This window comes from Phyllobates terribilis, unplaced genomic scaffold (genome assembly GCF_046119375.1).
Source record: "Phyllobates terribilis strain yellow unplaced genomic scaffold, ASM4611937v1 Scaffold_1__5_contigs__length_1240528914, whole genome shotgun sequence".
Classification (NCBI taxonomy): domain Eukaryota; kingdom Metazoa; phylum Chordata; class Amphibia; order Anura; family Dendrobatidae; genus Phyllobates; species Phyllobates terribilis.
In genome coordinates this window covers 603,912,376-603,928,663 of record NW_027362761.1, presented here as the reverse complement: position 1 = coordinate 603,928,663, position 16,288 = coordinate 603,912,376, and the positions used below count along the sequence as shown (strand labels likewise).

At 45.8% G+C, this 16,288-nt stretch overlaps 1 pseudogene; it reads left to right on the top strand.

The window, feature by feature from the left end:
• The window catches only part of LOC141272249 (uncharacterized), a 67,687-nt pseudogene that overhangs the window by 42,683 nt on the left and 8,716 nt on the right, over positions 1–16,288 (top strand).

Genomic DNA, 16,288 nt, shown 5'->3' with positions numbered 1-16,288 from the left:
CTGGAATAGTCACTGCTCCCCATGCCCGGACTGTGTGCGTGGGGAACAGTGACCATTCATTCTCCCTAATAGCGCGCTCACTGTACCCGCAGCGCGGCTCCTGCTGCCGTTCTGCGGTCAGTGTGCCCGCTATTAAAGACAATGAATGTTCATCACTCCCATCGGAGTGGATTGTAGTGGGTGGGAGCAGTGAATATTCATTTTCTTTAGTAGCGGGCACAGTGTAGGCTGCAGCAGGTGGCTGCTGCCTCCTGTGCCCCAAAACTCCGCTGCTGTCGCTCCCCCCACACCACCCACAGCAACAGTATTTATGTATATTGGACTACAAGTGCACCCCCCACTTTCCTCCAAAATTTTGGTGGAAAAGAGTGCGTGTTATAGTCCGAAAAATATGGTAAGTGGGATGATGACGTAGGTGTTGGCCCTCAGGGACATCGGGCAGCACAAGCGTGGTGGTAATAATTGTAAGTCTCCCTTAAAGGGATGTTTGTTCAGAAGAATATGTATTATGGAGCTTTTCTGTGGAGTCTGACCAGACAATCTCTCCTTGGCTCCCCGTGTGCATCAGTAAGCGCCCATGAACCCGGTGCTTGTTCTCTAGTTGTCCTTTTTACACATTGATAGGCACTAACCGCTGCGTGCCGGGTGCTCCCCACAACACCGTCCTTCCGGGTGCTGTGACTTCATCCTTCAGCCGTACATGTGCCCTTTTTTCCTCTAGAGACAAACGCAAAACTTGCTGCTTATTTTCGTGTTTATATCAAGGCGGATGTTGAGATTTCTCTCTATTTAAAGAAGGAGAATAAAACAGTAACTAATCTTTTAATAGGAGATCAGGTTCTTTCCTCTTAGAGTGATCCCAGAAGATCCTGTCCAGGAGGGAGGCCGTGTCCTCATTTTGACATCATGAGCTCTCAAAAAACAATCACTGGTAAATGGTCACCGTTCTTCCTGCAATCTCCATACAGTGAATTAGGAGAGAAGAAACCAATGGATGGAAATGTGTAGCTTTCTCGAGCTCCTCTGTGGTTCCATCCCTCGTGGAGATGAAACTTGGAGAAGTTGTGTTTCTTAGTATGGCTCCTCCATCTGACTGACGAGGGTCTTCTCTGTCCCTCTCCTTAGGGACCACATCCTCCGAGCAGAGAGCATTAGGCTTTGGTCTCGCTGATTATCACTTCATACTTGAGGCCCACAATGTGCTGGGTCCTCGGTACCGGTGGTGAGGACCACAACAATGTAATTTATTCCCTGATACATAAACATAGAATTACTCGTTCTGAGAGACGAGTCTCATATATAGACAGATACACGGCAGGTCATGTATTCAGTCTCTGTGTCTCCCCAGATGGATCCAGGAGGGGAGACTTATCATGTCTGTTCTGTTGTCACCTACTACTACTCCCATCATCTCATCACATGACTCAATCTATTCTGTCACTGTGTGTTTCCTACAGATGGATCCAGGAAGAGAAATCCACCAGAGAGATGTCCCCGTCCTCTGTATTCCCAGGACTGTCCAGAGGAGAATCACAACATCCCGGAGGATCATCAGGTAGACGGCGCAGAAATCCCCACAACATCTGACCATGAAGTGATTGGACTTGAGCTCATCTTACGTTTTTCTTTTTAGGATGAAGATCTGATTGATATAAAGGTTGCAGTTATACATGGAGCTCAAGAGGCAATCACAGTATGGGCCGATCAGCAGGGTGAGGAGGGGAGACTGTCATGTCTGTTCTGTGGTCACCTACTACTACTCCCATCATTGCATGACACAATCTACAGTGTCATGTAAAAGTTTGGGCACCAATGGTCAAAATTACTGTTATTATGACCAAAAAATGGGCTGATGCAAAAGTTTGGGCAACCTTGGACATATGTGTGCACAGATAACTTTGACCAAGGATTCAGACCCTACCTAGCCTGTTAGGGTTATGACTCGTTCACTATCCTTGTTAGGAAAGATCAGGTGATGCAAATTCCCCAGCTTTATAAAAATTCAGCCTCCTCTAACGTTGTGCCAAAAAAACCAACAGGCATGACTTTTTCTAAGCAGCTGTCTATCACTCTGAAAATGAAACTGGTGGCAGTCCACAAAGCTGGAGAAGGTTATAAGCAATGCGTTTTCAAGTTGCCCTTTCCTCGGTTCAAAATGTAATAAAGAAATGGCAGTTAACTAACAGTGGAGGTCAAGATAAGGTCTGGAAGACCAAGCAAATTTTCAGTAGGATTGCTAGAGAGGCAAATCAGAACCTCCACTTGACTGCAAAAGACCTTCAGAAAGATTTAGCAGACTCTGGAGTTGTGGTACATTGTTCAACTCTTCAGAGACACCTGCATAAATATAGCCTTCATGGAAAAGTCATCAGAAGAAAACCTCTCCTGCGTCCTCACCATGAAATTCAGTGTCAAAAGTATGCAAAAGTACATCTAAGCGGGTCTGATGCATTTTGGAAACAAGTCCTATGGACCGATGAGGTTAAAATAGAGCAATGATCAAAGTTGTGTGGAGAAAAAAGGGCACAGAATTTCAGAAAAAGAACATCTCGCCAACCATTAAGCATAGTGGTGGAGCAATCATACTTTGGGGTCATGTTGCAGCCAATGGCACGGGGAACATTTCACGGGTAGAGGGAGGAATGGATTCAATGAAATATCAAGAATTTGCTGATGCAAAAATAACACCATATATAAAAAAGCTGAAGATGAAAAGAGGATGACTTCTACAAATGGATGATAGTAAACACATGTTAAAATCCACCATAGACTACCTCAAAATGCGCAAGCTGAAGGTTTTACAATGGCCTCACAGTCCCCTTTAATTGAGGCCTGGACCTCAAAATAGCAGAGCATGCAAGATGCCCCAGGAATCTCTCAGAACTGGAGGAATTCTCCAAGGAAGAATGGATGAAAATCCATCAAACAAGAATTGAAAGACTCTTGTCTGGCTTCAAAAAGCATTTACAAGCTGTGATACTTTCAAAAGGGGGCGCTACTAGGTACTAAACTTGCCGGATGCCCAAACTTTTGCATTTGCCCATTTTCCTTTTTGAAATTTTTTTTAAAATGTAAAAGATGAAAATATATATATAATTTATTTATTGTTTTGCCTAAAATACAAAGGAAATGTCATCTTTAACTTTTAGGCCGTTTAGAGATTATTTCATCTTCAACTTTACTGTTCACAATAACAGTGATTTTGACCATTGTGGTTCGGACAGAACCCCGGGGGAAGATTCCGTATATTGAGGCGCTGTGGACGCCGTCTGGCCTATGATCCAGTGATGTCCATCTTTTTAAGCGTGCATAAAAGCGCAGTCGACCAGTTTTGTGCACCTCTGAACAGAGGGTAGACGGAGTCCAGTGTAATTATGCTGCCTCATGGATCCCTCGGCGGTGTCATCTGAATCATGTATTTTGTAGGTTTAGATGGAAACCCCGATGTACAGTACAGACCAAAAGTTTGGACACACCTTCTCATTTAAAGATTTTTCTGTATTTTCAGGACTATGAAAATTGTACATTCACACTGAAGGCATCAAAACTATGAATTAACACATGTGGAATTCTATACTTAAAAAAGTGTGAAACAACTGAAAATATGTCTTATACGACCCCTGGCAAAAATTATGGAATCACCGGGCTCGAAGGATGTTCATTCAGTTGTTTAATGTTGAAAAAAAGCAGATCACAGACATGGCACAAAACTAAAGTCATTTCAAATGGCAACTTTAGGGCTTTAAGAAACACTGAAAGAAATCAAGATAAAAAATGTGGTACTCAGTAAGGGTAATTTTTTTCAGACCAAGCAGAGGGAAAAAATTATGGAATCACTCAATTCAGACGAAAAAAATATGGAAACATGAAAAACAAACACACAAAAGAACACTCCAATACATCACTAGTATTTTGTTGCACCGCCTCTGGCTTTAATAACAGCTTGCAGTCTCTGAGGCATGGACTTAATGAGTGACAAACAGTACTCTTCATCAATCTGGCTCCAACTTTCTCTGATTGCTGTTGCCAGATCAGCTTTGCAGGTTGGAGCCTTGTCATGGACCATTTTCTTCAACTTCCACCAAAGATTTTCAATTGGATTGAGATCTGGGCTATTTGCAGGCCATGACAATGACCGTATGTGTCTTCTTTCAAGGAATGTTTTCACAGTTTTTTCTCTATGGCAGTATGCATTATCATCTTGAAAAATGATGTCATTATCCCCAAACATCCACAATATCAATGTAAACTTGGGCATTTATTGAAGATGTAATGACAGCCATCTCCCCAGTGCCTTTACGTGACATGCAGCCCCATATCATCAATGACTGTTGAAATTTACATGTTCTCTTCATGCAGTCATCTTTATAAATCTCATTAGAATGGCACCAAACAAAAGTTCCAGCATCATCACCTTGCCCAATGCAGATTCGCGATTCATCACTGAATATGACTCTTCCAGTCATCCACAGTCCACGATTGCTTTTCCTTAGCCCATTGTAACCTTGTTTTTTTCTGTTTAGGTGTTAATGATGGCTTATGTTTAGCTTTTCGGTATGTAAATCCCATTTCCTTTAGGCGGTTTCTTACAGTTCGGTCACAGACATTGACTCCAGTTTCCTCCCATTCGTTCCTCATTTGTTTTGTTGTGCATTTCCTGTTTTGGAGACATATTGCTTTAAGTTTCCGCTCTTGACTCTTTGATGTCTTCCTTGGTCTACCAGTATGTTTGCCTTTAACAACCTTCCCATGTTGTTTGTATTTGGTCCAGATTTTAGACACAGCTGACTGTGAACAACCAACATCTTTTGCAACATTGCATGATGACTTACCTTCTTTAAATAGTTTGATAATCCTCTCTTTTGTTTCAATTGACATCTCTCGTGTTGGAACCATGATTCATGTCAGTCCAATTGGTGCAACAGCTCTCCAAGGTGTGATCACTCCTTTTTAGATGCAGACTAACGAGCAGATATAATTTGATGCCGGTGTTGGTTTTGGAAATGAAAATTTACAGGGTGATTCCATAATTTTTTCCCTCTGACTGGTCTGAAAAAAATTACCCTTAACTGAGTACCACATTTTTAACCTTGATTTCTTTTAGTGTTTCTTAAAGCCCTAAAGTTGCCATTTGAAATTACTTTAGCTTTGTGCCATGTCTGTGATCTGCTTTTTTTTCAACAACATTAAACGACTGAATGAACATCCTCCGAGCCCGGTGATTCCATAATTTTTGCCAGGGGTTGTATTCTAGGTTCTTCAAAGTAGCCACCTTTTGCTTTGATGACTGCTTTGCACACTCTTGGCATTCTCTTGATGAGCTTCAAGAGGTAGTCACCGGAAATGGTCTTCCAACAATCTTGAAGTAGTTCCCAGAGATGTTTAGCACTTGTTGGCCCTTTTGCCTGCACTCTGCGGTCCAGCTCACCCTAAACCATCTCGATTGGGTTCAGGTCTGGTGACTGTGGAGGCCAGGTCATCTGGCGTAGCACCCCATCACTCTCCTTCTTGGTCAAATGGCCCTTACACAGCCTGGAGGTGTGTTTGGGGTCTTTGTCCTGTTGAAAAATAAATGATGGTCCAACTAAATGCAAACCGGATGGAATAGCATGCCGCTGCAAGATGCTGTGGTAGCCATGCTAGTTCAGTATGCCTTCAATTTTGAATAAATCCCCAACAGTGTCACCAGCATAGCACCCCCACACCATCACACCTCCTCCTCCATGCTTCACGGTGGGAACCAGGCAAGTAGAGTCCATCCGTTCACCATTTCTGCGTCGCACAAAGACATGGTGGTTGGAACCAAAGATCTCAAATTTGGACTCATCAGACCAAAGCACAGATTTCCACTGGTCTAATGTCCATTCCTTGTGTTCTTTAGCCCAAACAAGTCTCTTCTGCTTGTTGCCTGTCCTTAGCTGCTATTTTACCATGAGGCCTGCTGCACAAAGTCTCCTCTTAACAGTTGTTGTAGAGATGTGTCTGCTGCTAGAACTCTGTGTGGCATTGACCTGGTCTCTAATCTGAGCTGCTGTTAACCTGCGATTTCTGAGGCTGGTGGCTCGGATAAACATATCCTCAGAAGCAAAGGTGACTCTTGGTCTTCCTTTCCTGGGGCGGTCCACATGTGAGCCAGTTTCTTTGTAGCGCTTGATGGTTTTTGCAACTGCACTTGGGGACACTTTCAAAGTTTGCCCAATTTTTCGCACTGACTGACCTTCATTTCTTAAAGTAATGATGGCCACTCGTTTTTCTTTACTTAGCTGCTTTTTTCTTGCCATAATCCAAATTCTAACAGTCTATTCAGTAGGACTATCAGCTGTGTATCCACCAGACTTCTGCACAACACAACTGATGGTCCCAACCCTATTTATAATGCAAGAAACCCACTTATTAAACCTGACAGGGCACACCTGTGAAGTGAAAACCATTTCCGGTGACTACCTCTTGAAGCTGATCAAGAGAATGCCAAGAGTGTGCAAAGCAGTCATCAAAGCAAAAGGTGGCTATTTTGAAGAACCTAGAATATAAGACATATTTTCAGTTGTTTCACACTTTTTTGTTAAGTATATAATTCCACATGTGTTAATTCATAGTTTTGATGCCTTCAGTGTGAATGTACAATTTTCATTGTCATGAAAATACAGAAAAATCTTTAAATGAGGTGTGTCCAAACTTTTGGTCTGTACTGTAAGTGTTCAGCGTAGAGAACAAGATAAATATGATCCAAAATGTTCGTTACCCAAAAATGCCACCAATAAAACCTTCTATCCAACCCACAAAAAACAAGTCCCCACTCAGGTTCATCATCTGTAAACAGTAATATAGGGGGCATCCACATTACTGGTAGCTCAAAGGCTCTGGAAAAGAAATCCAGCAACATCTGCGCTCCCAAATCCAAAAATCCAAATGCACCCTCCTCCTGGGCCCCACAGTGTGCTGAAACCACAGATGGCATCCACATGTTTGGCATTACTGTAGTGAGAAGAGGCAATTTATTTTACGTGTTTCCAGAAGCACTAGCTGGAAATCATGTACTGGGCGCTACAACGTAAGGGCACTGCAACGTACCGGACACTACAATGTACTGGCCACTATAATGGTATATTTGCATTTTCACTTCGCAACATCCATTGCTGCAAACTTTTCTATGAAAATTTGTTCTTCAAGAGTCAAATAGCGCTCCTTCCCTCCCGAGTCTCGCCATGTGGCTAAGCAGTACTGTACAGACACATATGGGGTATTGCCCCGTTCAGCAGAAATTGTATAACAAATTATCTGGTCATTTTTTACCCATTTTCCTTTGTAAAAATGTAAAATCTGGGGCTAAAATAACATTATAGTGGTAAAAATGTAATTTTTTTTTCTTAACCGTTCAATTGTATAACATTTGGTGAATGACAATTACCTTGTATTCATTGGGAAAGTGCGCGGTGGATACTGGGTGTGACGCTCAGTGAAACCCCACCCACAGCCCAGCATCCACCGCGGGGATCGCATCACCGAGTCACGCCTCACTTGACGTGACATCAGGGGAAACAAGAGCCGGCTGCAGCCGGGGGTCGCGTGATGCCTGTGAGTGGCCAGCGATAGCGCCGCTCAAAGTCAATAAAGACAAAGCTAGGTAATTAGAAAAAAATCTCTCAATGGGTTAATTACATTGGGGGCATTTTTAATGGTAGTGGACAACTTCTTCTTTAATTGCGTGGACACTTTTCTATACTAAGGGCAAGATACGAAGCTTGAGAGTGAAATGGCACTGGAGGTACATTAAGGGAACCTGTCATCAGTAATTACCACTTAAAGAACTATTTGCTGTCTAATCTCTGCCACCCCTGACTTTTGCCAATGTCACTAGATTATAAGTGTTATTCAATTTACCCGTCATTGTGTTAATGTTATGGCATGTAGTTGTCCTCCTTATTACCGGTACTTTTGTGAGGGTCGTGATGACATTCCACTCGTCCTCCAGTCACTCCAAATTAAGGCTATGAGCATGGGTCAACCATTCAAAGAATGAGTCAGACAACAAGCTGGTTCAAACTCAGAGCACGCTCAGAAGACTACTACAGACAACGTTCTCAGCAATGTTCTGTGTTTATTCCTACATACACAAAACTAAATACACTACATAATGGGGAGGGGAAAGGGGTTGTCCGGAGCGGGTAAGCCATGAAAGTCCAGTGTCTGACCACTCCTGATTGGTCCACATCTCCTTATCTCAGTCTCTGGGCAGATATTGCAGCCGTCAGCTTATAATCTTGTTTCGTTTCTCTGAAATAAGTCTTGGCAACACTGGAACTGTCTTAGTTTAAGTTTCGATTTGAGTATTACGTAGCAAGGAAAGCTTATTGTTATAAGACACAAAATGGTGGTTAGTACATTAGCAAAAAAGCGTATAAAAGTTACAAAAGTATAAAAGTTACAAATATATATATTCTCTTTTACCCCGACATTCCCCCCTAAACACTAAGCTTTCCTTTGCTTCGGGGCCTTTGAGACTGTCCATGTGTGGGGAGAGGGGAGGTGGATTTCTTCACCCAATCATCTTAGAAGCTGCCCCCTTATGGGACGCCCCCAGACAATCGAGCCCTATCCTGGGTGACACATGGAGTTCTCCCAACTGTCCCTAAACTAAATCTCTCAATTGGACTTTGTCATGGGGGGGCTGGTCAGGCTTGTTCAAAGGAGTGTATTTCTCCATATCTTCTCTTGATTCAGAAAGGTCCCGGAGGTTGGGACAGCATTGGTTATAGCTTTCCTGTTATAAGGGGACTATGCAACACAGGACCACCAGGCCCAATACTAGTAGACCTCCCATTACTAGACAAACTTGTTGGAGGAATCCCTTGAGCCCTCCCAACCAACCTGAGAAGAAGGAGGTATCTACCCCTGTGTGGTAGCTGTCCACCCTGGGACAGACAGTAAGCATATGGAAAGGATATAGAAGAAGGTAGTCATCTTTTATAGACTCGCTTTGTCTCTCTTGCAGTGGGAGGCGTGAATCCAGGTGCTCTTGCCCTCAAGCTTCAGAGCCGTCAGGGTGGTGAGAAGCACAATGTACGGTCCCTCGAACCGCGGCTGGAGGCAGTCTTTCCGGACAAACTTCTTCACATACACTAGATCGCCTGGGATGAAATCATGTACTGCATCACCAGTAGATTCTGGGAGAGAAGCAGATACTGGAGAGCGGGTGTTAGTCAATTCTCTAGACAAAACAATCACAAATTTTACCACTCTATCATGTGTTTCAGACAACTCTTGGGGCCTAATCTCTCCTATCCTGGGTGGGGTCCCAAACAAAATTTTATAGGGAGTCAGCCCATGTTTGGCCTGAGGAGTGTGTGTGATATGATACAATACTATGGGGAGTAGGTCGGGCCAGGGGAGGGGATGATCTTAGGTCATTTTCAAGAGCTGGGTCTTGAGTGTGGAATTCATTCTCTCCACTTTGCCTGAACTGGCAGGATGGTATGGAGTGTGGAGGCCCAAATCTGTTCCCAACATGTTCCAGAGTTCTTCGTAGATATTTGCTGTGAAAGCTGGTCCTTGGTCCGATTCTATGACTTGGGGAACTCCAAATCTGCAGGCAATTTCGGTGATCAGTTTCTTGGCTGTGACTTTAGCAGTCATGTTGACAACCGGGTAGGCCTCGGGCCAGGCTGAGAACATATCCACGGCTACCAAAACGTACTCCTATTTTCCTGCTTTAGGCATTTGGATATGGTCGACTTGTATTCTCTGCCAAGGGTAGTCTGGTTTAGCCAGGTGTTGGAGAGGGACCCGTGCCGTACACGTTGGGTTGCAGGTAGCGCAGACAGAGCAGGATTTTGAGTATGCAGTCACAGTGGAAGAGATTCCGGGTGCAAAGTACAGTTTCTTGATACATGCCAAAGCTTGATTCTTTCCTCTGTGTGTAGGCCCGTGAGCCCATGCTGCCACAGCTGAGTACATGCGTCTAGGCAAGCAAGGCTTCCCATCCACTTGGTAAAGAGTCGAGTTGACCTTTGAATCTTTGCGACCTGCCAGCACGGCTCCTGCCGCTTTCCATTGCTTGACTTCTTCAGTGGGGGGTCTTCCTTTGTTCCTCACACAATTTTTCTTCAGGCATCCTGACCCCCCTGGATTCCACTCGTGTCTCCGCTGGACTTGTATGGTCTTCCGCCGGCTGTTCTTTGGCTCTTTGCTCTAGTGAGCGCCACAGCTACGGTTTGCAGGGTTTCCCCCATCCCTTCTTCCTTTTCCTGCCACTTTGATGACACATTCTCCACTGCTGCAGTCTTGGCTGCTTGGTCAGCCAGGTGGTTGCCCCTGGCTTCCCTGGAATCTAGTCTTCCATGAGCCTTGACCTTGATAACAGCAACCTGAATGGGTAGTTCCAGGGCCTTCATTAGGGCCTTAATTCATGAGACATGTTTCACTGGTGTACCTGCAGCTGTGATGAATCCTCTAGACTTCCACAAGAGTCCAGAATCATTGCAAATTCCATGTCCATACCTGGAATCGGTATATACATATTCGCCTTTGTTCCTGCTGCCAGGTGGCAGGCCTCTGTGAGAGCCACAAGTTCAGCTTCTTGTGCAGACATGTATGGTGGTAGAGCTTCAGCCTTGAGGACTGTTAGGTCCGTTGTGACAGCATATCCCGTGTGGAACTTCCCTTGAGGGTCTGCGAGCGGATGTGCCACCATATTCTCTGGAGCAGAAGTCTCTTCCTGCAAAATTTTTATACAATCATGAGGTTCCACCAATGGACCTTCACCCTCTTCACCTTCCCCCCTAGAAGGTGGAAGCAAAGTGGCAGGATTGATAGTCAGATATCTGGTAAATGTTATATTGGAGGGCAACAATAGGGAACACTGCAGCCGCAGGTGTCTTTGGTTGGTTAGATGTTTCGGAGATGTTTGTTGCAGAACAGCTGAGAGATCATGGCCGGCCTGTATAACTAGATCATGTCCAAGGACGATATCAGCTGACTTGTCAAGGAGGATGTGAGCAGCGTGGACCGCCTTAAGGCACGTGGAGGCAGTTCGGGCGACAGGGTCCAGGCGGGCTGAGTAGTAGCCCAAAGGCCGATACTTATGATCATAGCGTTGTGCTAGAACTCCAGAGGCATGACCTTCCGATTCCGAGACAAAAAGATGAAATGGCTGAGTATAGTCTGGTAAGCCCAAGGCCGGGGCAGAGACAACAGCCTGTTTAAGGCGGTCAAAACATAGTCTGTGTTGATGAGAAACACGTGGATCTTCAGCATGAAGCCAAACTCAGCCTTCATTCTTGAGACAGTCGTACAGAGGTTGCATGAGCTTTGAGGCATCAGGGATCCATTGCCTGCAGTAAGTGATGAGGCCAAGGAAAGTCTGCATAGCGGAATAGGTGGTTGGGAAGGTGATATCCATGATGGCTTGTTTTCTTTCTTCAGTCAGATGTCTAGCACCTTGTGATATACAATGTCCGAGGAAAATGACCTTGGGCAGACACCATTGGACTTCGCCTTTCGAGACTTTACAGTTAGCTGAGTGAAGAAACCAGAATAGGGATGCTGACATCTCTGGCAAATTTTCTTCAGTGCCGCAGAGTAAAAGATCATCCACATACTGTAGAAGGGTGACCTGAGGGTTCTCTTGAACCCATGGCTCCAGAATAGACTTCATAGAATGAGTGAATTGGTTAGGAGAGTTCTGGGCTCCTTGTGGAGTCCTGGTCCATGTAAGCTGTGCTCCTTGAAAGGTGAAGGCAAAAAGAAACCACGAATCTTCATGTAAGGGTATACTGAAGAAGGCGTTGGCCAGATCTAACACCGTAAACAAGGTGGCCGTTGGAGGCACCTGAGACAAGAGGGTGTTTGGGTTGGGTACCACTGGAGTTTCTAAAATGGTAGCTGCATTGACGGCTCTGAGATCCTGAACCAACCGGTATCTTGGAGGCTCTCCCGGAACGGTTTTCTTTTTTACAGGAAAGAGGGGTGTATTGCATGGAGATACACATCTGACAAGGACTCCTGATTCCAGGAGCGAAGCGATTTGGGTACCCAAGCTTTGTTCTTGTGCAGCCTTGAGGGGGTATTGTGGCAACCGTGGGTACCTGTGTCCAGGCTTGAGGTGTACTCGGACCGGGGGAACCTGCAGGAGGCCGACGTCCTCTGGCCCACTGGACCACAGAGAGTGAGGTTGTATGGTCATCATCATGAGAGGGAAGGCTTTAAGAACACAGCGGTCTTCAGTCCCTTGTTCGGAATGAGGGTCCCGCAAAAGAAGCTCCATACCATGGTTTCCGAAGGTAATTGTTGCCTTCATCCGCTCTAAGAGATCGGCTCCCAACAGGTTGACAGGGCAAGTTTCAGAGACCAAGAATCTTGTGAGTACTCCGGTGAACGGTCCTGCAGACACAGGGACTGTGAGTGGAGAGGAAGTATGTTGGCCTTCCACCCCAACACAGGTGAGGGTATCCGGTGATAGGGATACAGAAGGAGGGAGCTGTGCAGAGGAAATGACCGATGTGGCCGCCCCAGTGTCCACCAGGAACTCCAGTGGTTGATGGTCCACCTGTAAAGTGACAGTCCCACAGGCGGCCGTGGGGTGCGTAGCCGGGAAAGTGGACACTGGTTGACCGGGCCGTCATTGGCGTGGATGAGATGGTTCACGGGAAGGTCCATGGTTGTATGGACCGTCACGGAACGACCGGTCATGGTACTGTCTGCGGGTTGGACAGTCTCTGAGGATGTGGTCAAGGCTACCACACTTCCAACACAACATTCGTCCTTCAGAATCACGAGATTGTCTTCTGTTTCTAGATGGTCCCTTGTCATCTCTTCTGTCTTGTTTTCTATATGTGGGAGGAGTATCATCACCTGTGCCTTTAACCATTACCCACTTGATTCCATGTTGGTTGCCAGGGGGTGGGTAGCTTTCTTGAGCTTGATATACCATGGCAGGAGCGGTTTTCTTCTTTGGCTTAGTATCCTTTTCCATTTTTAGCATTGATTTTTGGAAAGCTTTAACGATGTCCACCGCGTCGTTGAAAGAAGAAGAACGAATCTCGGGCCGTACTCTCAGGACTTCATCTCTGAGAGCGTCTTGTAGGCCATCTACTAGGGCCTGAACCAACAGGGCGGCCTGCGTCTTGACGTGAGGACTGTATCCGAGATCCTCAAAATGCATGCTGAGTCTTGCAGCATATCTTTCCACAGATTCATCAGGGTCTTGTTGAACATCTTATACAGACCCAGCTTGATCTGACAAGCGATCCTGAGCCCAGGCTTTTAACTGTTTCATGTATTCTAGGCCGGATTCATACGTACTTAGAGATCCTGCTTTTGTGGAATCCATGGCCTTCTGAAAGCTCTCCGTTTTCGGCTAAGTGAGCCTGGCATTCTGCAGCCAGAGTAGAACCAGCAGTAAGGGAAATTTTGCGAGCCAATCCTCCAACATGGCTCATACAGGTGTTTGCAGGGTTGACTATGGCCCCCACCTGATGTGTAAGGATGTCACCATAGCCTATTGACAGAGTGACAGGGCGTCCTGATGGGTCTACTAGATTCCGGGAGCGGCAGGGGTCCCAGACTTCTGAGGGGCTGGGGGGTGGGGTTCTTTCAGCAGTTGCTTGGAGCAAGGGCCGGAGTACGGGTAATGGATGTGGGGTGAAGGATGCCATAGGAGACGTATGGGGTAAAGTATCTTGAGCCCATCCCTCATCTGGCTTCGTATCGTCTTGAGTAACAGTATGTTGGCGGAGGGAGAGCAGTCTGGCCTGAAATTCTGTGGAGTTGAGGAGGATATCCCCAGGGTTGTGGGTGACTCCCATAGGAAACAGGGAAAGCGTCTCAGCATCGTGGACTGGAGCAGAGGGTGTCACATTAGTTTCAGATGGGTGCTCTGGGACTGCGGGCTTTTCCACCTGTGCTGGTGGCTGGTAATATGCACCGGACGGATCTAGTAGTGGATATAGGCGGGATTGGGGCTTTCCGGGCCTCCCACAACAAGTAAGAGGTGTAGCAAGATGGCCGTGGGAGGGAGGAGTTAGAGTGGAAGTGGGATTGTTCTTGGGGGCAGGGAAAGGTGTAGTAAGATGGCCGTTGGAGGAAGGAGGGGGGAGTGGGGGTGGGATTGTTCTTGGGGGCAGGGAAAGGTGTAGTGACAGGCATCAACGGGGTTACGGCCAATTTAGGGTCACATAACAAATCACATTCTGCAGCTTTCATGTATCCGAACAAAGGCTCGGCATTCTCTGTTCCCCCCTGCACCATCTACTCTAAGATGTGCCTGAGCCTGGTGCAGAAGTCCTCACCCAGCTTTCCCAATTTCTGTGTAACACATTCTTTCTACACTGAAAACTAAAGCCTGCCTGTACTGGATAAGCTTATCATGTTATACAAATTCCTAACATTCTTCTTGCCTTCTTGCCTTCCCGTAACTCCACTAATTGGCTTAACTCCCACAGCAGCATTCCGCAACTTACGAGATCTTTCAAATTTGAATATACTCAACATTTTCTTATAGAATGCAATGATCTGTCGCGACTCAGATCACTGGTGCAGTCCACAGGTCGCCATTCCTCAGTGTAGAGCACACCTCAATACACTGATGAGATAGAGAGACACCTCAATCTAACTCCTTTCCTAGCCTTGAATGGCGACTTTACAGTGCGACTCACCACGGCACCCTGACTACAGGTCACCACCCGTCAGTGTAGAGACACCTCAATACACTGATGAGATAGAGAGACACCTCAATCTATCTCCTTTCCTACCACGGCACCACCCGACAGTGTAGAGACACCTCAATACACTGATGAGATAGAGAGACACCTCAATCTATCTCCTTCCCTACCACGGCACCACCCGACAGTGTAGAGACACCTCAATACACTGATGAGATAGAGAGACACCTCAATCTATCTCCTTTCCTACCACGGCACCACCCGACAGTGTAGAGACACCTCAATACACTGATGAGATAGAGAGACACCTCAATCTATCTCCTTTCCTACCACGGCACCACCCGACAGTGTAGAGACACCTCAATACACTGATGAGATAGAGAGACACCTCAATCTATCTCCTTTCCTACCACGGCACCACCCGACAGTGTAGAGACACCTCAATACACTGATGAGATAGAGAGACACCTCAATCTATCTCCTTTCCTACCACAGCACCACCCGACAGTGTAGAGACACCTCAATACACTGTTTCCTAACCTTGACTTTACAGCAGTCTCTGTGTTAGACGAAGAGCACTCCTCAATTCGTCACAGATTCTTTCTCCCTTGCATTACAATTCAGGAATGCTTTGAAACCTCGACTATTAGTTACGGGAGGCAGCTATCTAAGAAAAGTACAGTGACCGGGGGAGGAGGAGGTGGTGTGCACACGAGCACGCGCAGGCATGCGACGTCACTCGTTTTAACACTTGCTGGTTCAGGACGTGGTGCGGGACGCCTGAGGTCTCACCACTCGACCGATCACCCACCCAGATCCAACCTGACAACCCAACAGGAACCGCTGCGGCTGACACACAGGCAAGTGAAACATATATATTATATATATCTCAACTTACAGTGTTCGATGGAGGTTGATCAGGCCTCAAATTCAGCCACCGCGGTCACCACCAGGGAAATCAGCGATATGGGTCCGGGAGGGCGGCGTACCGCTAGCCACGCCGCACGTTGAGCGCCATTTGTGAGGGTCGTGATGACATTCCACTCGTCCTCCAGTCACTCCAAATTTATGCTATGAGCATGGGTCAACCATTCAAAGAATGAGTCAGACAACAAGCTGGTTCAAACTCAGAGCACGCTCAGAAGACTACTACAGACAACGTTCTCAGCAATGTTCTGTGTTTATTCCTACATACACAAAACTAAATACACTACATAATGGGGAGGGGAAAGGGGTTGTCCGGAGCGGGTAAGTCATGAAAGTCCAGTGTCTGACCACTCCTGATTGGTCCACATCTCCTTATCTCAGTCTCTGGGCAGATATTGCAGCCGTCAGCTTATAATCTTGTTTCGTTTCTCTGAAATAAGTCTTGGCAACACTGGAACTGTCTTAGTTTAAGTTTCGATTTGAGTATTACGTAGCAAGGAAAGCTTATTGTTATAAGACACAAAATGGTGGTTAGTACATTAGCAAAAAAGCGTATGAAAGTTACAAAAGTATAAAAGTTACAAATATATATATTCTCTTTTACCCCGACACTTTCACTGACTAATGTTTTCATTGTGAGCTTCATAAAATACATTCAGAAATCTCTTTTGTGTTGAAGATAAACATCACATCTAATTTATCTT